Source organism: Kogia breviceps, chromosome X (genome assembly GCF_026419965.1).
Source record: "Kogia breviceps isolate mKogBre1 chromosome X, mKogBre1 haplotype 1, whole genome shotgun sequence".
NCBI classification, from domain to species: Eukaryota; Metazoa; Chordata; class Mammalia; order Artiodactyla; family Physeteridae; genus Kogia; species Kogia breviceps.
In genome coordinates, this window is record NC_081330.1 from 67600231 (window position 1) to 67627307 (window position 27077).

Sequence of the window (27077 nt, forward strand, 5' to 3'; positions counted from 1 at the left end):
CCCAAACAGAAAATAAATAAACACAAGCTTTAAATGACACATTAGAGCAGATGGACTTAAATGATATTTTTAGGACATTCCATCCTAAAACAAAAGAGTACACTTTCTTCTCAAGTGCACATGGAACATTCTCCAAGATAGATCACATCTTGGGTCACAAGTCAAGTCTTGGTAAATTTAAGAAAATTGAAATCGTATCAAGCATCTTTTCCAACAACAATGAGGCTAGATATCAATTTCAGGGAAAAAATGTAAAACTACAAACAAATGGAGGCTAAACAATATGTTACTAAATAACCAAGAGATCACTGAAGAAATCAAAGAGGAAATCAAAAAATACCTGGATGCAAATGACAAGAAAACACGACGACCCAAAACCTCTGGGATGCAGCAAAAGCAGTTCTAAGAGGGAAGTTTATAGCAATGCAATCGTACCTCAACAAACAAGAAAAATCTCAAATAAACAACCTACCCTTACACTTAAAGCAACTAGAGAAAGAAGAACAGAAAACCCCAAATTTCAGAGAAGGAAAGAAATCATAAAGATCAAGTCAGAAATAAATAAAAAAGAAATGAAAGAAACAAGAGCAAAGATCAATAAAACTAAAAGCTGGTTCTCTGAGACAATAAATAAAATTGATAAACCATTAGCCAGACTCATCAGGAAAAAAAGTGAGGAGGCTCAAATCAACAAAATTAGAAATGAAAAAGGAGAAGTAACAACTGACACTGCAGAAATACAAAGGATCATGAGAGACTACTACAAGCAACTCTATGTCAATAAAATGGACAAACTGGAAGAAATGGAAAAATTCTTAGAAAAGTACAACCTTCCAATACTGAACCAGGAAGAGACAGAAAATATTAACAGACCAATCACAAGCACTGAAATTGAAACTGTGATTAAAAACCTTCCAACAGGGCTTCCCTGGTGGTGCAGTGGTTGAGAGTCTGCCTGTTGATGCAGGGGACATGGGTTCTTGCCCCGGTCCAGGAAGATCCCACATGCCATGGAGTGGCTGGGCCTGTGAGCCATGGCCACTGAGCCTGCATGTCCAGAGCCTGTGCTCCGCAACAGGAGAGGCCACAACAGTGAGAGGCCCACGTACCGCAAAAAACAAAAAGAAACAAAAAAACCCCCCAAACCTCCCAACAAACAAAAGCCCAGGGCCAGATGGCTTCTCAGGCGAATTCTCTCAAACAGTTGGAGAAAAGTTAACACCTATCCTTCTAAAACTCTTCCAAAATATAGCACTCCCAAACTCATTCTACTAGGCCAGCATCACCATGATACCAAAACCAGAGAAATATATCACAAAAAAAGAAAATCACAGGCCAATATTACTGATGAACATAGATGCAAAAATCCTCAACAAAATGCTGGCAAAGAGAATCCAACAGCATATTAAAATGATCATACATCATGATCCAGTGGGGTTTAGCCCAGGAATGCAAGGATTCCTCAATATATGCAAATGAATCAATGTGATACACCATATTAAGAAACTGAAGGATAAAAACCAGATGATAATTTCAAGAGATGCAGAAAAATATTTCGACAAATTTCAACAGCCATTTATGATAAAAACTCTCCACATAGTAGGTATAGAGGGAATTGCCTCACCATAATAAAGGCCATATATGACAAACCCACAGCCAACATCATTCTCAATGGTGAAAAACTGAAAACATTTCTTCTAAGACCAGGAGCAAGACAAGATTGCCCACTCTCACCACTATTATTAAACATAGTTTTGGAAGTTTTAGCCACAGCAATCAGAGAAGAAAAAGAAATAAAAGGAATCAAAAAAGGAAACGAAGTAAAACTGTTGCTGTTTGCAGATGACATAATACTATATGTAGAGAATCCTAAAGATGCTACCAGAAAACTACTAGAGCTAATCAATGAATTTGGTAGAGCAGAAGGATACAAAATTAATGCACAGAAATCTCTTGCATTCCTATACACTAATGATGAAAAATCTGAAAGAGAAATGAAGGAAACACTCCCATTTAGCATTGCAACAAAAAGAATAAAATATCTAAGAATAAACCTACCTAAGGAGACAAAAGACCTGTATGCAGAACTATAAGACATTGATGAAATAATTAAATAATTAAAATTTATATAATTAATTTATATTAATAATAATAATTATTATTATTTAATAATAATTAAAGATGATTCAAACAAATGGAGAGATATACCATGTTCTTGGATTGGAAGAATCAGCATTGTGAAAATGAGTATACTACCCAAGGCAATCTACAGATTCAATGCAATCCCTATCAAACTACCAATGGCATTTTTCACAGAACTAGACAAGAAACTTCACAATTTGTATGGAAACACAAAAGACTCCGAATAGTCAAAGCAATCTTGAAAAAGAAAAACAGAGCTGGAGGAGTCAGACTCCCTTACTTCAGACTATAATACAAAGCTACAGTAATCAAGACAGTATGATACTGGAACAAGAACAGAAATATAGTTCAATGGAACAGGATAAAAAGCCCAGAGATAAACCCACACACATATTGTCAACTTATCTTTGACAAAGGTGGCAAGAATATACAATGGAGCAAAAACAGCCTCTTCAAAACTCGTGCTGTGAACACTGGGTAGCTACATGTAAAAGAATGAATCAGAAGACTCCCTAACACCATACACAAAACTAAATTCAAAAAGGATTAAAGACCTAAATGTAAGACCAGGCACTAAAAAACTCTTAGAGGAGAACCTAGGCAGAACATTCTATGACATAAATCACAGCAAGATCCTTTTTTGACCCACCTCCTAGAGTAGTGTAAATAAAAATAAACAAATGGGACCTAATGAAACTTAAAAGCTTTTGCACAGCAAAAGAAACCGTAAACAAGATGAAAAGGCAACCCTCAGAATGGGAGAAAATATTTGCAAATGAGACAACTGACAAAGGATTAATCTCCAAAATATATAAGTGGCTCTTGCAGCCTAATGTCAAAAAAATAAACAACCAAATCCAAAAATGGGCAGAAGGCCCAAATACACATTTCTCCAAAGAACATATACAGATTGCCACAAACACATGAGAGATACTCAACATCACTAATCATTAGAGAAATGAAAATAAAAAACACAATGAAGTATCACCTCACACCAATCAGAATGGCCATCATCAAAAATTCTACAATTCATTACACCACCACATCTCTGTCTCTATTTCTGCCCTGCAAACCGGTTCATCTGTACCATTTTTCTAGGGTCCACATGTATGTATTAATATTTGTTTTTCTCTTTCTGACTTACTTCACTCTGTATGGCAGTCTCTAGATCCATCCACGTCTCTAAAAATGACCCAATTTAGTTCCTTTCTACGGCTTAGTAATATTCCATTGTGTGTATGTACCACATCTTCTTTATCCATTCCTCTGTTGATGGACATTTAGGTTGTTTCCATGTCCTGGCTATTGTAAATAGTGCTGCAATGAACATTGTGGTGTATGTGTCTTTTTGAAGTAAGTCAGAAAGAGAAAAACTAATATTGTATATTAACACATATGTGTGGAACCTGAAAAAATTGGTATAGATCATTTTATTTTCAAAGGAGAAACAGAGATGCAGACATAGAGAACAAATGTATGGATACAAAGGGGGAAAGGAGGGGTGGGATGTTTGGGAGATTGGGATTGACATATATATATATATATATATATATATATATATATATATATATATATATATATATACTAATATGTATAAAATGGATACTAATAAGAACCTGATATATGAGAAAATAAATAAAATAAAATTCAAAAAAATCTAAAAGCAATAAATGCTGGAGAAGGTGTGGAGAAGGGAACTCTCCTGCAATATTGGTGGGAATGTTAATTGATACAGCCACTCTGGAGAGCAGTATGGAGGTTCCTTAAAAAAATCTAAAAATAGAACTGCCATAAGTCCCAGCAATCCCACTGCTGGGCATATACCCTGAGAAAACCATAATTCAAAATGAGACATGTACCACAATGTTCAATGCAGCACTATTTACAATAGCCAGGACAGGGAAACATCCTAAATGTCCATCAACAGATGAATGGATAAAGAAGATGTGGCACATATATACAATGGAATATTACTCAGCCATAAAATGGAACGAAATTGTGTCATTTGTACAGACGTGGATGGATCTAGAGACTGCCATACAGAGTGAAGTAAGTCAGAAAGAGAAAAACAAATACTCTATGCTAACACATATATATGGAATCTAAAAAAATAAAAGGTTCTGATGAACCTAGGGGTAGGACAGGAATAAAGATGCAGATGTAGAGAATGGACTTGAGGACACAGGGAGGGGGAAGGGTAAACTGGGACGAAGTGAAAGAGTAGCATTGACATATATACACTACCAAATGTAAAATAGATAGCTAGTGGGAAGTAGCTGCATAGCACAGGGAGATCAGCTTGGTGCTTTGTGACCATCTGGAGGGGTGGTATAGGGAGGGTGGGAGGGAGACACAAGAGGGAGGGGATATGGATATATATGTACATATATAGCTGATTCACTTTGTTATAGAGCAGAAACTAACACAACATTGTAAAGCTGTTATACTCCAATAAAGATGTTAAAAAAAAAAGATGTGGCACATATATACAATAGAATATTACTCAGCCATAAAAAAGGACAAAATTGAGTTATTTGTAGTGAGGTAGATGGACCTAGAATCTGTCATACAGAGTGAAGTACGTCTGAAAGAGAAAAACAAATACCGTATGACAACACATATATATGGCATCAAAAAAGTGGTACCGATGAACCTAGTGACATGGCACGAATAAAGACGCAGATGTAGAGAACAGACTTGAGGACATGGGGGTGGGGAATGGCAAGCTGGGAGAAAGTGAGAGAGTAGCATTGACATATATACACTACCAAACATAAAATAGATAGCTAGTGGGTAGCAGCTGCATAGAACAAGGAGATCAGTTTGATGCTTTCTTACGACCTAGAGGGGTGGGATAAGGAGGGTGGGAGGGAGATGCAAGAGGGAGAGGATATGGAGATATATGTATACATATAGGTGATTCACTTTGTTATACAGCAGAAACTTATGCAACACTGTAAAGCAATTATACTGCAATAAATATGTAAAAATATATAACTGACAAAGATGAAAGTACAGGCTGTGATAGAGGACAGTCTATGCTAAGTGCCAAGTAACAGTAAGTGTTTCAGAATTTCAGAGAAGTGAGAGATTTGTGAGGCTAAAAGAGGGAAGGCAGACTTCCTAGAAGAATTAACACTTGAGGCTGGCCTTGAAGGATTTATTAGATAGAAAGGAGGAAGGAAGCCATTCCATGCAGGGTGCAATCTAAGCAAAGCCAGAAGCTGATGTGGCTAAGTGAATTCAGGTAACTGTGAAGAGACCATTAAGGGATGTACCAAGGGGCCCTCAACTTGCAGTGTTTGAGTTTTCCCCATATATACCCCACGTTTGCTCTTCTCTTCTTCTGTTACTTGTTACTTCTAGCACAACTGGTTCTCTCCAAAGCCTCTGCCTTGTAAGAAAGCGTTGTGAGATTTTATTTAGCCTGGCAGGTAGAAAGGTTGTTCAGCCCAAGTCCAGGCTCCCTAAGGGCTGTTACAAAGTTTCTATCTGGCCAGAAATGTTCTGTGCATATTCAAGCATGTATTTGCTGTACATTGTATAAAATGAAATGTACTAGGGAAGAAGAAAGGCATGGCTTTCTGTAAGAAGTTTGTGGCGGAAGTCAAATTCTAAAGTTGATAAAAAAATATGCTGGGATCTTTCAGAGATGATTTTGAGCAGCCAAAGGGAAATTATGTTTTTATACAGTTGTGTGCTCCAAGGAACAGGGAAATTAGGTAGGAGGGAAAACAGGTGATTAGAAAATTTGGCAAGTGCTTCCCTGGTGGCTCAGTGGTTGAGAGTACGCCTGCCGATGCAGGGGACACGGGTTCGTGCCCTGGTCCGGGAAGATCCCACATGCCGCAGAACAGCTGGGCCCGTGAGCCGTATACAGACCGCTGAGCCTGCGCGTCCGGAGCCTGTGCTCTGCAACAGGAGAGGCTACAGCAGCGAGAGGCCCGCGTACCACACACACACACACAAAAAGATCTGGCAAGAAAACAAGATCATGGGGTTTCCTCTGTAGACGTTTTGGGGCATCCAGACTAAGTAAACATATAGAATTGTGTTGTGGTGAAAATTTTTATTTATCCAACTGAAACAGGGTGGAAGCAGAGAAGACTCAAATGGAACTGAAAGCAGTTCTTTTCCTCTATACAAAAAAGATGCAGGACAAGTATTTTGGAGGTTCTGAAATCTAAATAAGGTCATACTAAGAAGGTCACTCATGACTTTCTCTCTTGAAATTTCTAAGAATATGAAGCAGCAGAAATTTCACAGTCACAAAGCAGATGGTTCTTCTTTCCTTTATATTACAGAGCTCAACTTTGCTCTGACCCCAGCTCAGATACATACAGTGATTTTTTTTTCAGCAATTATTATATCAGACCCCCTGGTCTTTCGGGCATTGTGTGCTCAACTCGCTACTGAGGACCATAGACGTTGCCAGGCCCTTCTCTTGTCAGGAGGTTGTAGTACTTTGGCACATCCTGTTCTGCCTCATTAATCCTTCTTTTAGTGTTTTATGCTCCCGTTCTCCTAATGGGGTCTTAGGAACCGTCTGCTTCTTTCTCCAGCTACTGTAAGAGTGTACAAACTCCTGCAAGGCTGCCCTCAGGCCCACCTGCCTTGCCTCCAATTTTAGTCCTAACTACTCCATAGTTTTCACACCATATTTTCTAAGCAGCAGGAGCTTCGGAGGGCTACTCTAGAGAAGCAAGGTACAAGCCTTAGTTGTTCTTTTATTCCCCTAAAACTACCTGAAGTCCTCCCCCTGCAGCCCCATGTGGGGGTTTCAATCCTATAGTTCAAGGCAAGGGAATCATTTCTCAATTCCTTTCCTTCCGCCTGTCCCCATCGTTTCCTTCTCCAGCCCCAGAAGGCTTATCTTTTTCCTATGGGGTGGGAAGTTTCCATATGTTATAACTTACTATCTCAATTCTACAATTTATTTTATGGTGAGTCCTCCAAATTTGGTTACTGAAATTTTAAAATTCAGCTTTTTACAGTTTTGAGAATAACTTTTTTCTGTTTAAAAGGCTGAATTTCAAGATTTTTGTCTCTATATGGACTTCCAAAAGCCTAGTTAGAAACTTAAAGCTGAGCAATGACTTTCATTTTAGGTGCCACCTGCCTTTCTTCTTCAGAAGAAATCATAGTCACTGGGTTCTAGGCTTAAACACAGAAGGTCTAGGCTAGTGGTACTCAACTAGGGTTGATTTTGTCCTCTAGGAAACATTTGACAAAATCTGGAGATTTTTTTTTATGGTTACAAGTAGGGGTTGGTGTTACTAGCACTTAGTGGGTAGAGGCCAGGGATGCTGCTAAACATCTTGCAATGCACAGTACAACTCTCTACAATGTCAAGAATGGTTAGGTTGAGAAATCCTGGTCTAGGACCATGCCATTAATGACCAAGAAGGGAAAACCTACTGAGTGATATTTAAAAATGTTACCATGCTGCTTTTACCATGAAAGGTCTAACTTCCTAAGGAGCGACCAAAGTCTAGCAGAGTCATTGTGCTAAACAAATAAATGCAAATGTAATGTAATGTGATATAGGGGTTGAGATCTAATCAAACTGATGCTAGCAGTTTTAAAAATCTCTCTCTTCACTGTAGCCTTTAAACTTATGAAACACTCGGCATGACAGTCTCTAGGTCTAGCCACGTCTCTACAAATGACCCAATTTTGTTTATGGCTGAGTAATATTCCATTGTATATATGTACCACATCTTATTTATCCATTCCTCTGTTGATGGACATTTAGGTTGTTTCCATGTCCTGGCTATTGTAAATAGTGCTGCAATGAACATTGAGGTGCATGTGTCTTTTTGAAGTAAGTCAGAAAGAGAAAAACAAATATTGTATATTAACGCATATATGTGGAATCTGAAAAAATTGGTATAGATGATCTTATTTACAAAGGAGAAACAGAGATGCAGACATAGAAAACAAATGTATGGATACCAAGGGTGAAAGTGGGGGTGGGATGAATTGGGAGATTGGGATTGACATAGATACACTATTGATACTATGTATAAAATAGATAACTAATTATAACCTACTGTAACCTACTGTATAGCACAGGGAACTCTACTCAGTGCTCTGTGGTGACTTAAATTTGAAGGAAATCCAAAAAAGAGGGGATATACGTATATGTATAGCTGATTCACTTTGCTGTACAGTAGAAACTAACACAGCATTGTAAAGCAACTATACTCTAATAAAAATTTAAAAAATAAACTTATGAAACAGTAACGAGTGATTAGTTAGTGTTAAGCTTTTTCAATTTAACAAATATTACATCACAAGTATTGTCTGTGTTCTAAGTTATATCCACCAACCCCCATCTGCCTGAAAGTCTTCTCATAAACGTCACATGCTGGCAACACTGTCCAGTTAGTGGGGCCTTCTGAATGGTAAGCATAAATGGCTAGAAAGTACTAATCAGCCTTGACAGTGTTGGACTTGGTAAATTCACGTGTATAATATGATAACAAATATTATGGCTAAGATGTCCATATAATGTATCTCCCAAACTGGAACATATTTGAGCATAAATGGGGGTGCTATTGAATAATCATATCAGGACAATAGGTATAAACTGGGACCATCCAGAGCAAATCTTAGCCGTAACCCTCTTAAAGGTGACTACCAAAAAATATCTAATTAATTCCTCACGAAGCGTTAGCTGCTAACAGTTTACAATGTGTCTCCCTCTAGAGGGAGTTGTGTTTTCACATGGGGCTTTAGGAGACCACAGAGACTTTAAGATCTAAAATAACACAGTTGTGGTGATACTAGGGTTGACTAGCAGTGGTGAAGTTGGGAACAAGAAATACCTTTCTGGGGCTCTTCAAATTCTACTAGCCAGGTGGTGATATTTTCTGCCAAGCTTTTGGGGAAAGTCAGGATTTCTGGGCTCCTTTGGAACCCTTCTTTGATGACTACTCTCTTCTTTACAAATGAATCATTCAAAGTGACCATATAACTGAAACAAGCATGTCACCTTGACTAATTAGTGCCAGAAGATGCCCAGCTTGCAAGTAAGGTAGGTAGTTGGCATTTGGTTTCCAGAGCTAATTTAACACCAGCAGATGGTGCTAAAATGTAGCTTCTCCTTCTTAAAATAAATATCCAACTTTTCCTTAAAATCAGAGACTAGATAAATGTAGGCATATTAATTGCTCTGGAAAGCTCAGATGAGGGAGATGATTGTCACCATTTAACTCCCTTGAACAGACCTTCACCTGAAACCTACGTGCAGCTTCCACCCATAAATCCAGGCTCCTTTCAAGCTAAATCAGTTTTCTTCCAGTTGGAATCTCACTCATAGGAATGTAACTAAAGCATAGAAGATTTTTGGCTCATGCTCCAATTGGGAGGCAAAACTCAACAAAAGATCTATCTATGTAGCTCAGTGACAGATGATTCTTTGCTACTTCTTGGGGTTTTCTTCCCAGCAGAGTACCAGTCTCCCAAGAAAAAAAAAATAGTTCTTCTCAATTTATGACTCTTTCCTCATAGACATATAGAACATTAGTGCTTGTAGGGCACTTATCAAGCATGCAGACCAGTAGCTTTCTATTTTTAGCATTAGAACAATATTTCTTTCAAATGGAATATTTTGTGGAAGCCTGATATATAAAACTGATAGAAGCTGAACTGCTCTGTTGAACTGTGTTTTGTAGATCTCTGCCTTTTTGGCCTCTCCTGTCTTTCTCATCAATAAGGTAGCCCTTGAGCCATGAGCTCAAGCCATGTCCTTGAGTCTGAACCCTAGGGCTCCACAGAATAGTTTGAAAACTGTGACTGCATTCAAGCTCTCTCATTTACATACTAGGAAACTGAGTCTAGTGAGGGAAAATGCTCAAGGGTATGAAAGATGGCTGGAAAGGCCAGTTAGTCTGGTCAGCAGGGCCAGAGTCCACGTGCATGCAGAGTTCATGTGCATGTACAGAGCATGTAATAGAGCTTTAGTTCTCTGGAACCTCTGTTGAATGGAAGTTGATGTGCACACAGGTCCTATCTTACTTATAACAATATTTGATATTCCAGTAGATAGCACTGAGTTCATTCCCCTGGGAGAAGTATAACCTCTCCACTTATGCCAAAGATACACTTGGGGAAGTATCTTATGACCGTCTGATACATCCCACATCTGGGTATATGTGGTGCATTCTTGGTTTGGCCCAAGGAAATTTGTGAAATCTTCCACTTAGCTTAAATCATTCTAATCTTACCTTTCCATGACTCCTTTGCCTCTAGGCACTTGGATTTTTATGCTAGGCAAAAAAGACCTGTTTATATTATTCAGGCCAAGATGCTCCCTTCAGATGTTCTACGTTCAACTAAATTGAACATTTTTGTTCCTTTTACATAATGCAGACTCTCCATCCTTTGAACAGAGATGCCATTCCTCATAAGCCCTATATTTTTGGGAAGGAGACCAAGACAGAGATCTAGAGATTTATGCTTTCTCACTGAAGAAGGAACCCGAGGTTTTGAAGTGGGGAACTCTTTTGCAAAAGGTTAGTGGAGAAACAGGCTTTAAACCAGTATGCATGACCCAAGACATATATATGCCATGGCAGGCATTACACTAAAAAAACCTTTGTCAGGTTCTCAAATATGATGCCAGGTGACCTTAGGGTCTCAGGTGAGTGGTAACCCCCACAATATGAATGGTGGCATTTGGAGCTGTGCAACCCTGAGGTACTAAAGATGACCTTAGTTAACCATCTGAGAGAGTGCATTCTAACATGGTTGTGTTTGTGTGAACAAATCATGATTATTAGAACCAAAATGGTCCTGAGAGTTTACCTAGTTCAACCCAGTGATTTAAAAATGGATGGATTTTAAGATGGATGGATTTTAAGATGGACTTTAAAAGCCCAAATAATAGAAAGGGATCTCTTAAGGTCACATACATGGTGACAGAATTTGGACCAGCAACCAGGCTTCCTAAGTCCCACCGATTGCTCTCACCAGTGTGTATGCTGTTCTTCTATATGTGTAAGACGATGAGGCCAGCTCCCTAGTGGGAAAAGAAGTTCCATGAATGGCACTGAAGTGTTTGCTTTATTAACTTGTCTTTTGAAAGGTGGGGAGCAAGATTAGGGGGTTTCTAGAGGAACTGGTGTACTCAGAGGGACTGGGAAACACTATCTGATTTCATTATATCAACTCAGGAAGACCTAGGCTCAGGTGAGTGCTGGAGCCTTTGCTAAGAATAAGGTGAATGGAAAGATAAGCTCAAAAGTTTAACAGGAAAAATGTGAACATTGAAAAAAAAATCTACCTCATTGCTCAGCAAACTCTAAGGCTACCCTCAGTGCTGGTGGATAAAACCCAAATGCTGGCAGATTTTCTTCTCATCACAGTCAGACTTGAGCACCCGTGATAACTTAATATACTGAAATAATGCAATTAAGCAGACTCCTCATGCCCAGCTTCCAGTCTCACTCACTTTGACAAATATAATTTGGGTGACATCATGAAAAACAACATTCTTCTTGTGAGTGGATGTAGATTACAAGAAAAATGATCACATGGCTTAGCCTTGGCAAGCAGAAAGAAAGCACTAAATTTGGCCCTTATGAAAATGTGTTCTGTAAATGGCTTGCACTTACACAAGTGATAGGGCTTGTTTAGTACAGTGTGTGTTTGTGTGTGTGTGTGTGCATGTGTATGCTTGCATGTATGTGCCCAGGCATGTGACTCTGCCCAGCGTCCCCTTAATTCTAAGTTATAGATTTACAGGTGTCAACTCTCAAAGCAGCCTTATTTATCCCAAGTCCCTTGTTCTACCGATGATAAACACTGAGAATGAGAACTGGGCAGTGACTTGTCCGATGTCATGCAATGCATTAATGACAAAACCTGGGCTAAAACGTAAATCTCCTGACTGCCAGTTCTGTACTCTCCCATCTCTCCCTTACTTAGCACTGGGCTGATGTGATTGGGACACTCCTCCCAGGAGCCACCATAGTCAACTTTTGTCTTACCTCTGTAAAATCTATCTCTTTATTTTCTTTAAACAGTGGCTTTTGCCTGTTGTCCTGGAAACAATGTCTTGAAATCCCTGTCCCATACCAGCAGGGATTGTCTGAAGCCTGGAACTGACCTGTATTAACCTGCAAAAGCCTCTACCACTCTGGCGACAAATCCCTGATGAGGCAGAAAGGTGAGCAGGAGAGCAGTCTGCATATAGTCATAAGAGGCTGTATGATGAGTACCCCAAATTTGAATGCATATGATCCTTTGAAGTAGATGACAGTGGCAGAAAGGGAGTTTGGTGTGACCACTGTGACTGATTAATTCAACATTTATTGTCAACTTTATATCAGGTACTGTGGTATAGTGGAAGAACACAACCTTTAACATCTGAATGTACAATTGAAATTCTACCTGGACCACTTGCTAGAGGTGGGATCTCAGTCAAGTCATCCCAACTCCCTGAGACTTAGTTTCATCATTTATTAAACAGGAATAGTAATAGTATCTACTTTCTAGGGTTGTTGAGAGGACTTTAGATAAAATAGTATATGTTAAGTACCTATACAGTTCTTGGTATATAGTGAGTGTGGAATAAATTTTCTTTACCTGCTGTGTGGAATGGATAGATGAGGATGTAGTCCCAGACTTTAGGGACAGTACAGACTAAAAAGGGAAATAAGCCTTGTATTCAAATGACTGTTACATGTTTTTATAGTTTTGATTACTTTTCATCTCATTATAAGTGGCAAACACTACTAATTACCTACTTAATAGGGAAGTTCTTAATTCCTTAATTTCTCCTGTACTAAAACTCCTCTGAATTTATTTGGGGATGTGATATGCCCATTTAAAAATTTTGATTTCTTGAGAGGCTTTGTAGCTAAAGGTAATCATGTGATACAGTTCTGGCCAATGAGATGTAAGTGGAAGTCTACAGGGTGAGGCTTCTGGGAAAACGATAGTTTTCTTGACAAATCTGGTTGACTTGCTCCATTTAGTCTTTTCTCTTTCCATCCTGGAATGCATATGTTATGTCTAGAGTTGTAGCAGCCATGTTGTAACATGAGATATTGTGGGGGCAGCTGTATCTGCCCTGGACTGCATACCATCAGACTTCTGCTGTCATGAGAAAATAAACTCCTTTCTGGTTTAAGTCACTGGATTTAGGTTTATATTACGTGCAGCTGAACACAATTCTAACTGACACAGTAGAATTTCAGAGATTTTTTTTCATGTGTACTGGAATTTTCCATTAGAATTTGAGGAAGTATAGTAATTATTCTCTAGAAAACCCATGCTTTTGGAGGTAGCTGGGCAGTTTCATTTGAGCCAGAACTGAAAGATGTTCTCTGACAGGTATTTTAGCTCTCATTCCAATAAGAAGGATTTCATAAGGTACAGAAGGTCAATGAAGCTCATGTTTGGGGTGTCTATCATCAGTGGGTCCACTGACAATAGGAATTTTGTTGTAGTGTCATCTTTGTTCTGGGTGTACTGATAGGTTTAGTATGGAAGGTAAAAGGTGAGGCCATGTCCTAGCTAATGAACAGTCCAGTAATAATGGGGCTAAACAATGAAAAGAGAGGTTCATTGTTTTAAGTATATTGATGATGGAAACTAGTGTATAAACAACAGGGAACACTCTTGGAATTGCCTGACTTTGTCTCTGACCAGCACTCCTAGGGACTCAAATCTTTTCTGAGGGGCCTTGGTGTCTCAGATTGTGGGGTGCCAGTATAAGCATCTGCCTTCCTTTTGCTGTTTGTATCTCCTTTATACTCCAAAGAGTATAGTCGAAGGTAGAAAGGACTCAGTGCCTGAGGAAGGCACAGAGAAAGGGTATGGGAATTTAGATGCTGGAGAAATCCAGAAGACTTCTTGGCAGCGGTGACATTAGAACTGGAACTTAAAGGATGGACCGTATTTGTATATGGGTAAAAGGTAGTGGGAGTGGGAAAAGGATATCCCAGGCAGAGGGGAAAAGAGTGAACAAAAGCAGAGGTGGGAAGTGTGGTCTTGTAGGATGAGTTGGGCTGATACTTTGGGATTTTAGAGACATTAAGGAAACCTCAAAATGACCTTATGCAGGCTCATTCAGCTCTGGAGTTTTCCCTGGGGTTGACAATCCATTCTAGTGCTAGACAGCTTGCAAATTAGATATGTCACACCCTTCCCCATTCAAAACCACCATGGCCTCTCCTCACATTTATAACAACACCAACTTTCTATACTATGGAATTAAGAAGAATATGTAGATACTATTTTTAACACTCATGTAAATTCTCTTTGAGGAGGGGTTAACAAAACACTGAAGTCAGATTCTAGAAAGTGCAGAATAAAACAACTAGATGTCAATGCTCAGCAACATTTTAGAATTGATTAGTAAACTGATGGATTGTGAGGATCCAGAAAAGGAAGGGATCACTAGGAGCCAGCTTACCAAAGGAAGTCAATTTCTTCTCTGGATGTGGTTACTTCTAGAGAAAGAGAACTCTTTAGTAATGATGTATATTGACTTCAGTAAATTTTCTCTGTGACATCTTTGTGTACAGAAAGCAGAATCATGGGCTGAATGATGGAACAGTACAAGAGTAATAATTTGAGCCCCCAACTCTTCGATTTATGTTTTTATGTCAGCCTAAAAGAGATCTCTAGTGCCACACTGGAGTTGGTCCTTTTCTAGTCAACATTTTAATCAAGGATATGGATGAAGACATAGACAGTGAGCTGATCAAATTGCAGATGACAGAAAGCTGGGAGAAAGCTAATAGGCTGAATGTCAGAATAAAGATATAAAAAATTCTTGGACAGGTTGGAATAACTGGTCAAAACAAACACAATTACACTAAATAAGAACAAAATAGGTTCTGTTTTTGCAACTGCAAATGTCTAGGACAGGGAGATCTGACTGGATTTCAATTCTTGTAGCTAAGATTTGGGAGTTGTAATCGACAACAAACTCAGTATGAGCCAAAATTATGACATGGCTTCTAAAAAAAGCTATTACAATCACAGGCTGCTTTTTCGGTATGCAGATCAAAGGAGGGCTAGCTCCAGGGTAATGTAGATCTTGAGAGACTTTCTACCCTTGATTTTCAGAGCACTGTACTCTACCGGTTCTCCTACTGGTGATTCTTCCGTCTCATTTGAGAACTTTTCTCTTGTCTCTCTCCCCCTTCCCAAGTTTTATTGAGGTATGATTGATAAATAAAATTTGCATATATTTAAAGTGTAAAATGTGATGTTTTGATGTATGTATCCACTGTTAAATGATTACCACAATCAAGCTAACTAACATAGTCTTTCCCAGGGTTTAATTTTTGATTCTCTTCTCTTTTCAGTCTATATTTTGTCCAAGGGCAAGCTCATCTATTTCCATAGTTTTGGAGGTCTCCTATATACTGAGGACTCCCAAATCTGTATCCCTATTCTTCATCCTCTTCATCACTATGTTACTCCAGGCCTTTGTTGTCTCTCACCTAGACTACTGTAGTAGCCTCTTAACTGGTCTTCCTTCTGTACCATTCTCATTGCTTTTATTCCACCATCCATATAAACACTGGAGTTGTCTTTTTTTTTTTTTTTTTTGCGGTATGCGGGCTTCTCACTGTTGTGGCCTCTCCCGTTGCGGAGCACAGGCTCCGGACGCGCAGGCCTAGCGGCCATGGCTCACGGGCTTAGTTGCTCCGCGGCATGTGGGATCTTCCCGGACCAGGGCACGAACCCGTGTCTCCTGCATCGGCAGGCGGATTCTCAACCACTGCGCCACCAGGGAAGCCCTGGAGTTGTCTTTTTAAGTCAGAGGCTAGGCCCTGTCACTCCTCTCCTTTGATAATTCCTAAATAATTAAATCTAAAATCCTTAATCTGGCATTCAAGGGCCCTCACAGTCTGGCCCCTGCTACTTTCTTCTGATGCCATCTCTTATTACATTTCTCCAGGAATCCTACATGTAATCATTCAATATCTAGTGAGCACTGTGGGTCAGGATTACCATGCCATCTCCTTTAGTCACAGCTGATTACTCATTCTTAGCTCAATGATTCACTTACTTCTCTTCCTTCATACCCTTGCTTATGATGTTCTCTTAGCCTGGATTGATCTTTGTCATCATTTCTATTTGCTGAAATGAAACTCACCCTTCAAGCCTTAGTTCTAATGTTATTTCTCTGTTAAGTTAGCCATAATCTCCCAATTAGATTGAATGGTTCTTTTTTTTAATCCCTTAGCTCTTTGCTTGCAGTTTATCATATTATTTCATTCCTCCTTGTTGGTAGTAATATTTATTATGTACCTATCTGTTAGTCCTCCTATACTGTAAACTAAACCTTAATCACTATGCTATACTTTTAAGTAAATGTTTGTCTCTTTGTTAATTAAAGGTAACAGCACTTGTGATAGGTTCTGCTAAAGGGGTTTGGAGTATAGCCTCAGTTAAGGAGTACCCTACCTTGCCCTATTTCTGGGATCCAGCATGCTGGATAAGAAGCATGAGGGCTCCCCAGATGCTCTTTTTTTTTTTTTTTTTTTTTTGTGGTACACGGGCCTCTCACTGTTGTGGTCTCTCCCATTGCAGAGCACAGGCTCCGGACGCACAGGCTCAGTGGCCATGGCTCACGAGCCCAGCTGCTCTGGGGCATGTGGGATCTTCCCGGACTGGGGCACGAACCCGTGTCCCCTGCATCGGCAGGTGGATTCTCAACCACTGGGCCACCAGGGAAGCCCCTCAGATGCTCTTCTTCAATACATAACTTACTTGGTGGACTGGGGAATGTTCTTGGAGAAAGTAATTTGCTCAATGCAATAAAAGAGCTTCAATGAAGGCATGTTAATGGGAATTGTCAGCAGTGAAAGCCTGGCTCCCACTCTCTGGAGGATGCCAAAAGCCTAATGAGTCTATTTGCAGGGAGGAGAAAAGAAGGAGAAGGACAATTATTTATACAGATGAGAACTTTCTTCCTCCCTATAACCTTCCTGAATGCCAGAGGACTCCTGACAGTCTACCAAACGCAGCTCTCCTAGAATGCTGAGAAAGTGAGGCTTTGAGGCCAAGAAGTGTGGGGAAGTGCAAAATCTCTTTGACATTGTGTGGATCTCCTCTTCCCTTAGACTTATTTGTAGTTGCCTTTTCCAACTTCTCCTCGGAAAACTGCAATCAACAGATTCATTTCAGTGGTTGTCTCTGTACCTTCCAACACCTTACTTTAACCCTTAGGAATATCTTCCCTTAGCCAACCAGCCCCTCAAAGGGCTAAAAACGAAGTTCATGAAGGGGTATCAGTGACTGATGTTAGCTTAGTTTGTTCTTCATGAGAGACTTGAAATTTTTCATGGAGAACAGCTAGGAGTGAAGGGTGAAGGATGGTGGCTGGGAATTTTCTCTACAAGTGGGTATAACTTTGTTGTTTCTTCTGATTATAAAAAATATTATATGCTTAATGTTAAAAGTTTAAACACTAAGGAAAGCATGAGTAAAAAAGTCAAAATTAACTAAAACGTTACTACCCAGAAAAAAATGGCCATTACTTTTTTTTTTTTTTTTTTTTTCGGTATGCGGGCCTCTTACTGTTGTGGCCTCTCCTGTTGCGGAGCACAGGCTCTGGACACGCAGGCTCAGCGGCCATGGCTCACAGGCCTAGCCGCTCCGTGGCATGTGGGATCTTCCCGGACAGGGGCACGAACCCGTGTTCCCTGCATCAGCAGGCGGACTCTCAACCACTGTGCCACCAGGGAAACCCGGCTGTTAGCTTTATAGTGAACTTCTTTTCAGACATTTCTCTCTTTACACAAAACACATATATACATACATTCAAAATTTTATATAAATGAGAGTATAGTATATATCCTATTAGAATTAAATTCCATTCTCTTCCTAGTCATTATGACAATGCCTGGTACATAGTAGATGCTCAATAAAAATATGCCTAATGAATGAATATTCCATTTTGAAATATGCTTTAAAAACCTAATAATGCATCTTTCCATGTCAATACATATTAAATTCTTTGAAAAAACTATCTGCATTATATTTAATTGAACATAGAATATTTTATTTAACTACTTTCCTATTGATGGCATTTAAGTTTGTCTAGGTCTTTTTTTTAGAAACAATCTTGGATGCACAGTTTTATTTTTTTGTTTTGTTTTCTTTTTCTTATAAGCATCTTTATTACATGTGATTTTAAACATATCTCTAAATACATTACAGAAGAGCTATCACATCCATTTCCTGAAGTAAGACTAGTGTTAAAGTATCTGGATGCATAGTTTTATACCTACATCTTTGCACAGTTCTCTGCTTGTCTTCTCCTAAGGTCACATTCTCATAATGGGAATCTGTTTCAAACAGTATGTGTATTTTGAATTTTAATACATTGCCACACTTCATTTCACAAATTGTAGGAAGATTTTTTAATCAACAAGGTCTTATATCACACAACTATCTACTTGTAAGGCTAGTCCCAGCATTCTAGGGCTCATATATAAACAAAAACATGCAGGAATATATGTGAAATGGGACAAAGTTAGCTCAAGAACAAGAAAGTGGAAGGCCAGGAAAGAAGTCACAGGGAACTACCAAAAGTATCAGATACTAGAATTTAGCCCCATTCCTTGCCATACCAAAAATAATTAGGAGAGGTAGGAGTGGCCAGATGGTAGAGTAAGGAGACTCTGAGCTCACTTCCTCCCACAGACACACCAAAATTATAACTACTTACAGAGCAACCATTGATGAGAAAAACTGGAGGACTAGCAGAAAAGATCTTCTACAAATAAAGATATAAAGAAGGAACCACAACAAGATGAGTAGGAGGGGCAGAGATGTGGTATTGTAAAGACCCAGACCCCTAGGTGGGCAATCCACAAGTGGGAGGGTAATTACAATTACAAAGGTTCTTCCCAAGGAGCAAGGGGTCTGACCCACACATTGGACTCCCCAGTCTGTTTGGCTTGAAGACCAGGGGGGCTTACTTTTGGGAGATCCAGAGGGATGTGGGAAATAGAAAATACACTCTTAAAGGACACACACAAAATCTCACCCACTCTGGGGCCCAGGGCAGAAGCAGTAATTTGAAAGGGTCCTGGGTCAGAACACCTACTGATCTTGGAGAAGCTCCTGGAGAAGCAGGAAGAAACTGTAGCTCACCCTGGGGATATAGACACTGGTGGCAGCCATTTGGGGAGCTCATTCTATCATGAGGACGCTGGTGCTGGCAAGTGCCATTTTGGAATCCACTCCCTATTTTATTAGCATAGGGACCCAGACCCACTCACCAGCCTTTCAGCACCAGTACTGGGACACCCCAGGCCAAGCAACTAGCCAGGCAAGGATACAACCCCTTCCACCAGCAGGCTGGCTGCCTTAAGATCTCCTGAGCCCACAGCCACCCCCAGATCTGGCCCTGTCCACCAGAGGGCCCAGGACCCTGACCCACACAACTGTGCACTGGCACTAGATTAGGATCCCCAGATCTGCATGCAGAGACTCTGGGACCTGGCTCCACCCATCAGTGGGCAGACACCAGCCCCAGGACGCCCTGGGCCCTGGCCCTGCTCACCAGAGGGCTGAAACAGCAAACCTAGGACCCCAGGAGTCCTGCAGCCAGAGATTCCTGGACACAGCTCCACCCACCAGAGGGTCAACACTAGCTCTAGGTCCTGGCCTCACCCATCAGTTGGCAGGCACAAGCTGGGATTCCCTGGGCCCCAACCTCACCCACCAGAGGGTGGGTGCCAGCCCCAGGACCACTGTATACCTACAGCCTGCTATGTCAGGATCCAGCCCACCCACTAGCAGTCTGGCACTAGCCCTGGGACCTCCTGGGCTTCAGCTGTGCCCAGTAGCAGGCTAACACCAGCTCTGAGACACCTTGGGCCACTCAGCCAGCTGCCCTGGGATCTGGCCCTACTCATCCGTGGGCTGACATCTGTTTTGGGGCACCCTGGACCCTGAGCTGGGTCTGCCCACAAGTGGGTTGGCATTAGCCCTGGGATGCCCCTAGACCCTGGGCCCACCCACCAGCAGGCTAACACCAATTCTGAGACACCTTGGACCCCTCAGTCAACCGCTCTGGTATCCAGCCCCACTCAATAGGGGGACAGGATCAGTTGATTCCTGACATAGCAAGACCATGCAGCTGGCTATGTCAGGAATCAGTCCCTCACCAGCAGGACTACAATAGATCTGGAACCATTGGCCCCACAACTATCCACTCCAGAACCCAACTCCATCCACCAGGGGCTTATGCTAGCCCTGAGACCCCATAGGGCTTCATAGCCAGCAGCCCTGTAACAACCACCTACCAGCAGCTAGCTGCCTCTGCACAAGGGAGGGCCTGGCAACCAATAGGACTGGGGGCCAGACCTGCCTACCAGACCACCCACAATAGTCATCTCACACAGAAGGACCCACACAGCTCACATAAGGGGTACCACTAGAACATGTAACTCTGGTAACCAGAGGGGAGTGCCCTGCTGAGATGCATAGGATGTCTCCTATAAAAGGCCAATTTTCCAAGGTCATGAAATGTAACCAACCTATCAGATACAGAGAATAAAAACTGCACGTTAGGCAAAATGAGGCAACAGAGGAATATGTCCCAAATGAAGGAGCAAGATAAAACCCCAGAAGAAGAACTAAGTGGAGATAAGCAATCTACTCAGTAAAGAGTTCAAGGTAATGATCGTAAAGATGTTCAGAAAACTCAGGAGAAGATTGGATGAACAGAGTGAGAACCTAGAAGTTTTTAACAAAGAGTTAGAAAATATAAAGAACAACCAAACAGAGATGAAGAATACAATAACTTAAATTAAAAGTACACTAGAAGGATTCAAGAGTAGATTAGATGATTCAGAGAAATGGATCAGTGAGCTGGAAGACAGAGTAGGGGAAATCACTGAAGCTGAGCAGAAAAAAGGAAAAAGAATAAAAAGAAATAAGGATAGTTTGAGAGACCTCTGGGACAACATCAAGCATAATAATGTTTGCATTATAGGGGTTTCAGAAGGAGAAGAGACAGAGAAAGAGACAGAGAACATACTTGAAGACATAATAGTTGAAAACTTCCCTAACCTGGGAAAGGAAACAGGCATCCAGGACCAGTAAGCACAGAGAGTCCCAAACATGATCAACCCAAAGAGAAATACACCACGACACATTGTAATTGAAATGTTAAAATTAAAGATACAGAAAGAATAATAAAAAGCAACAAGGGAAAAGCAAAAAGTTATGTGCAAGGGAACTCCTATAAGGCTACCAGCTGACTTTTCAGTAGAAACTCTGCAGACCAGAAGGGAGTTGCATGATGTACTTAAAATGTTGAAAGGAAAAATCCTACAACCAAGAATACTCTACCTGGCAAGGCTTTCATTCAAATTTGATGGAGAGATTAAAAGTTTCACACACAGGCAGAAGGTAAAAGAGTTCAGCAGCACAAAACTAGGTTTACAAGAAATGTTAAAGGGACTTTTCTATGAAGAAAAGGTCACAACTAGAAATCTGAAAATTACGAAAGGAAAGTATACAGTAAAGATAGTAAATCAAGTACATATGATGCTAGTAGGAAGGTTAAAATACAAAAGTAGTAAAATTATCTACATCTACAATAAGTAGTTAAGGGATACAAAAATCAAAAAGATGTAAAATATGATGTCAAAAACAGTAAACGTGGGAGGTGGGGAGTAAAAATGCAGGGTTGTTAAAATGTATTTGAACTTAAGAGACCGGCAACTTAAAGTAATCATATATATATTGCTATATATAAACCTCATGGTAACCACAAACCAAAAATCTATAACGGATACACAGACACACAAAAAATAAGGAATCCAAACATAACACTAAAAATAGTTATCAAATCACAAGGGAAGAGAGCAAAAGAATGAAAATGGAACAAAAGAGAACTACGAAAACAACCCCAAAACAATTAAGAAAATGATAAGTACCTACCTATCAATAATTACTTTAAACATAAATGGACTAAATGCTCTAATCAAAAGACATAGAATGGCTGAATGGATAAAAAACCAAGACCCATATATGTGCTGCCTATAACAAACTCACTTCAGATCTAAAGATATACACAGACTGAAATTGAGGGGATGGAAAAGGTTTTCCAAGCAAATGGAAAAAAAAATAAAGCTGGGGTAGCAACAGTTGTATCAGACAAATCAATTTTAAAACAAAGACCGTGACAAGAGACAAAGAAGAACATTACATAATGACCAAGGGATGAAACCAAAAAGAAGTTATAACAATTGTGAATATGTATACATCCAATATAGAAGCACCTAAATACAGAAAGCAAGTATTAATAGACATAAAGAGAGAAATTGATAGTAAGACAATAGTAGGGGACTTTATTTTTTAATTTTTATTTTTTGCAGTACGTGGGGCCTTCCACTGTCGTGGCCTCTCCCGTTGTGAAGCACAGGCTCCGGACGCACAGGCTCAGTGGCCACGGCTCACGGGCCCAGCCACTCCACTGCATGTGGGATCTTCCCAGACAGGGGCACGAACCCATGTCCCCTGCATCGGCAGGCGGACTCTCAACCACTGCACCACCAGGGAAGCCCTAGTATGGGACTTTAACACATCACTTACATCAATGGGCAGATGATCCAGACAGAAAATCAATAAGGATATACTGGCCTTTTAATAACACATTAGACCAGATGGCCTTTATGTATATGTATATATATATATACACACACACACACATACATATATATGTATATATATATACATACATACATAAGTATACATATATATGTATATATACATATATATGTATACATATATATGTATAAAAGATTCCAACCAAAAAGCAGCATAATACATATTCTTTTCAAGTGCACATAGAGCATTCTCCAAGATAGATCCATGCTAGGCCACAATACAAGTGTGAAGTAAATTTAAGAAGATTAAAATCATATCAAACATCTTTGCAGACCAAAACGCTTTGAGATTAGAAAGCAACTACAAGAAGACTTGAAAGATGTAGAAAACAAACTTATGGTTACCAAGGGAGGAAGGGGGGTGGGACGAATTGGGAGATTGAGATTGACATATGAACACTACCTTATATAAAATAGATAACTAATGAGAATCTACTGTATAACACAGGAAACTCTACTCAATGCTCTGTTGTGACCTAAATGGGAAGGAAATCTATGTGGATATATGTATAACTGATTCACTTTGCTATACAGCAGAAACTAACACAACATTGTAAATCAACTATATTCCAATAAAAAGTAAAAAAGAAGAAAACTGCAAAATAACCACAAGCACATGGAGGCTAAACAAGATGCTACTAAACAATCAGTGGGTTACTGAACAAATTAAGGATGAAATAAAAAAAAATACCTGGAGATAAATGAAGAGGAAAACACAACAATCCAAAATCTATGGGGTACAGCAAAAGCAGTTCCAGGAAGGAATTTTATAGTGATACATGCTTACCTCAGGAAGCAAGAAATATCTCAAATAAACAACCTAGCCTTACACATGAAGGAACTAGAAAAAAAAAGAACAAACAAAACCCAAAGTTAGTAGAAGGAAAGAAATCATAAAGATCAGAGCAGAAATAAATGAAATTGAGACTAAAAAATATAGAAAAGATCAATGAAACTAAGGGCTGGTTCTTCAATGAGATAAACAAAACTGATAAACCTTAGAGCCAGATTCATCAGGAAAAAAAGAGAATGAGCCCAAATAAAGGAAATCAGAAATGAAAAAGAAGTTACAACCTATACCACAGAAAGAGATTACTACAAACAATTACACACCAATAAAACGGACAACCTAGAAGAAATGGACAAATTTCTAGAAATGTAAATGTCCCAAGACTGAATCACAAAGAAATAGAAATTATAAACAGACTTATTACAAGTAGTGAAATTGAATCAGTAATAAAAAAAAAAACTACCAACAAACAAAAGTCCAAGACCAGATGGCTTCAGAGAATTCTACCAAACATTTAGAGAAGAATTAACACCTATCCTTCTCAAAATATTCTAAAAAATTGCAGAGGATGAAATGCTTCTGAACCTATTCTAATGAGGCCAGCATCACTCTGATACCAAAACCAGACAAAGATATCACAAAAAAGAAAATTATAGGCAAACAATATCACTGATGATCATAGATGCAAAAATCCTCAACAAAATATTAGCAAGCCAAATTCAACAATACATTAAAAGGATCATATACCATGATCAAGTAGAACCCCACTTGCAACCCTGGGGATGCAAATATAGTTCAATATTCACAAAGCAATCAGAGTAATAAACCACATTAACTAATTGAAGAACAAAAATCATAAGATGATTTCAATAGATGAAGAAAAAGCTTTTGACCAAATTTGACCTCCATTTATGATAAATACTCTCAACAAAGTGGGTTTAGAGGAAACATACCTCAACATAATACAGTCCATGTATGACAAGTCCACAGCTAACATCATACTGAACAGTTAAAAGCTGTAAGCATTCCCACTAAGATCAGGAACAAGACAAGGATGCCCACTCTTGCCACTTTTATTCAACATAGTATTGGAAGTCTTATTCACATCAATCAGATGAGAAAAATAAATAAAAGGAATTCCAATGGTAATGAAATAAATAAAACTATTACTGTTTGCAGATGACATGATACTATATACAAAATCCTAAGATGGCTCCAAAAACTACTAGAACTCATCAACAAATCAGTAAATTTCCAGGATATAAAATTAATACACAAAATCTGTGTATTTCTACACACCAACAACAAACTATTAGAAAGAGAAATTAAGATATCAATCACATTTACAAATGCATCGCAAAGAATAAAATACCTAAGAATAAATCTAAATAAGAAGGTAAAAGATATGTACTTGAAAAACTTTAAGACTCTAATGAAAGAAATTGAAAATGACATAAACAAATGGAAAGAAGTATCATTTTCATGGGTTGGAATACTTAATATTGTTAAAATAACCATACTACCCAAGGCCATCTACAGATTCAATGCAATCCCTATCAAAATACCACTGGCATTTTTTACAGAACTAGGACAAATAATTCTAAAATTTGTATGGAAACACAAAGGACCCCAAATAGCCAAAATAATCTTGAGAAAGAAGAACAAAGCTTGAGGTATCACACGTCCTAATTTCAAACCATACTACAAAGCTACAATAATCAAAACAGTATGGTACTGGCAAAAAAACCCCAAACAGACACATAGCTCGATGGAACAGAATAGGGAGCACAGAAAGGAACCCACACTTATAGAGCAAATTAATCTACAACAAAAGAGGCAAGAATATACAATGGGAAAAAAAAGCTTCATTAAATGGTTTTGAGAAAACTGGACAGCTACATTTAAAAGAATCAAACTGGACTATTGTCTCACAAAATGCACAAAAATTAATTCAAAGTGTATTAAAGACTTAGGTGTAAGATATAAAACCTAAAATATCTGGAAGAAAACATAGGCAATAATCACTTTGACATTGGTTTTAGTAATATTTTTTTGGACATGTCTCCTCAGGCAAGGGAAACAAATGTGAAAATGAACAAACTGGACTACATCAAACTAAAAATCTTTTGCACAGCAAAGGAAACTACTAACCCCCGCCCGAAAAAGCTGCCTACTCGATGAGGGAATATACTTGCAAATGATACCTCCAATAAGGAGCTAATATCCGAACTATACAAAGAACTCATACAACTCAACATCAGAGAGGGAGGCGAGAAGGTGGTGGAAGAGTAAGATGCAGAGATCACCTTCCTCCTCACAGATACATCAGAAATACATCTATACGTGGAACTTCTCCTATAGAACACCCACCGAACACTGGCAGAAGACCTCAGACCTCCCAAAAGGCAAGAAACTACCCCACGTACCTGGGTAGGGCAAAAGAAAAAAGAATAAACAGAGACAAAGAATAGGGATGGGACCTACACCAGTGGGAGGGAGCTGTGAAGGAGGAAAGATTCCCACACACTAGAAGCCCCTTCGCGGGCGGAGACTGCGAGTGGTGGAGAGGGAAGCTCCAGAGCCACGGAGGAGAGCACAGCAACAGGGTGTGGAGGGCAAAGCAGAGAGATTCCCGCAGAGGATCGATGCCGACTGGCATTCACCAGCCCGAGAGGCTTGTCTGTTCACCGGCCGGGGCAGGTGTGGGCCGGGAGCTGAGGCTTGGGCTTCAGTTGGATCCCAGGGAAGAGTCTGGAGTTGGCAGAGTGAAAGCAGCCTGAAGGGGTTAGTGCACCATGGCTAGCCGAGAGGGAGTCCGATTGAAGTCTGGAGCTGCCGAAGAGGCAAGAGACCTTTTCTTCCCTCTTTACTTCCTGGTGCGCGAGAAGAGGGGTTTAAGCGTGCTGCTTAAAGGAGCTCCAGAAACAGGCACGGAGCTGCCAAAGAGACAAGAGAATTTTTCTTGTCTCTTTGCTTCCTGGGGCGTGAGGAGAGGGGATTCAGGGCTCCTTGTAAAGGAGCTCCAGAAACTGGTGCGAGCTGCAGTTGTCGGCATGGACAGTAGAGACAGGTGTGGGATGCTAGGGTTGTTGCTGCCGCCACCAAGAGGCCTGTGTGTGAGCACAGGTCACAATCCACACCTCCCCTTCCAGGAGCCCGTGCAGCCCGCCACTGCCGGGGTCCTGGGATCCAGGGACTGCTTCCCCGGGAGAATGCACAGCATGCCTCAGGCCGGTGCAGCGTCACGCCGGTCTCTGCTGCCGCGGGCTCGCCCCACATCCATGCCCCTCCCTCCCCTCAGCCTGTGCCAGAGCCCCTGAATCAGCTGCTCCTTTAACCCCGTCCTCTCTGAGTGAAGGGCAGATGCCCTCAGACGGCCTACACGCAGAGGCAGGGCCAAGTCCAAAGCTGAACCCCAGGAGCTATGCGAACAAAGAGGAGAGGGGGAGGTCTCTCCCAGCAGCCTCAGAAGCAGTGGATTA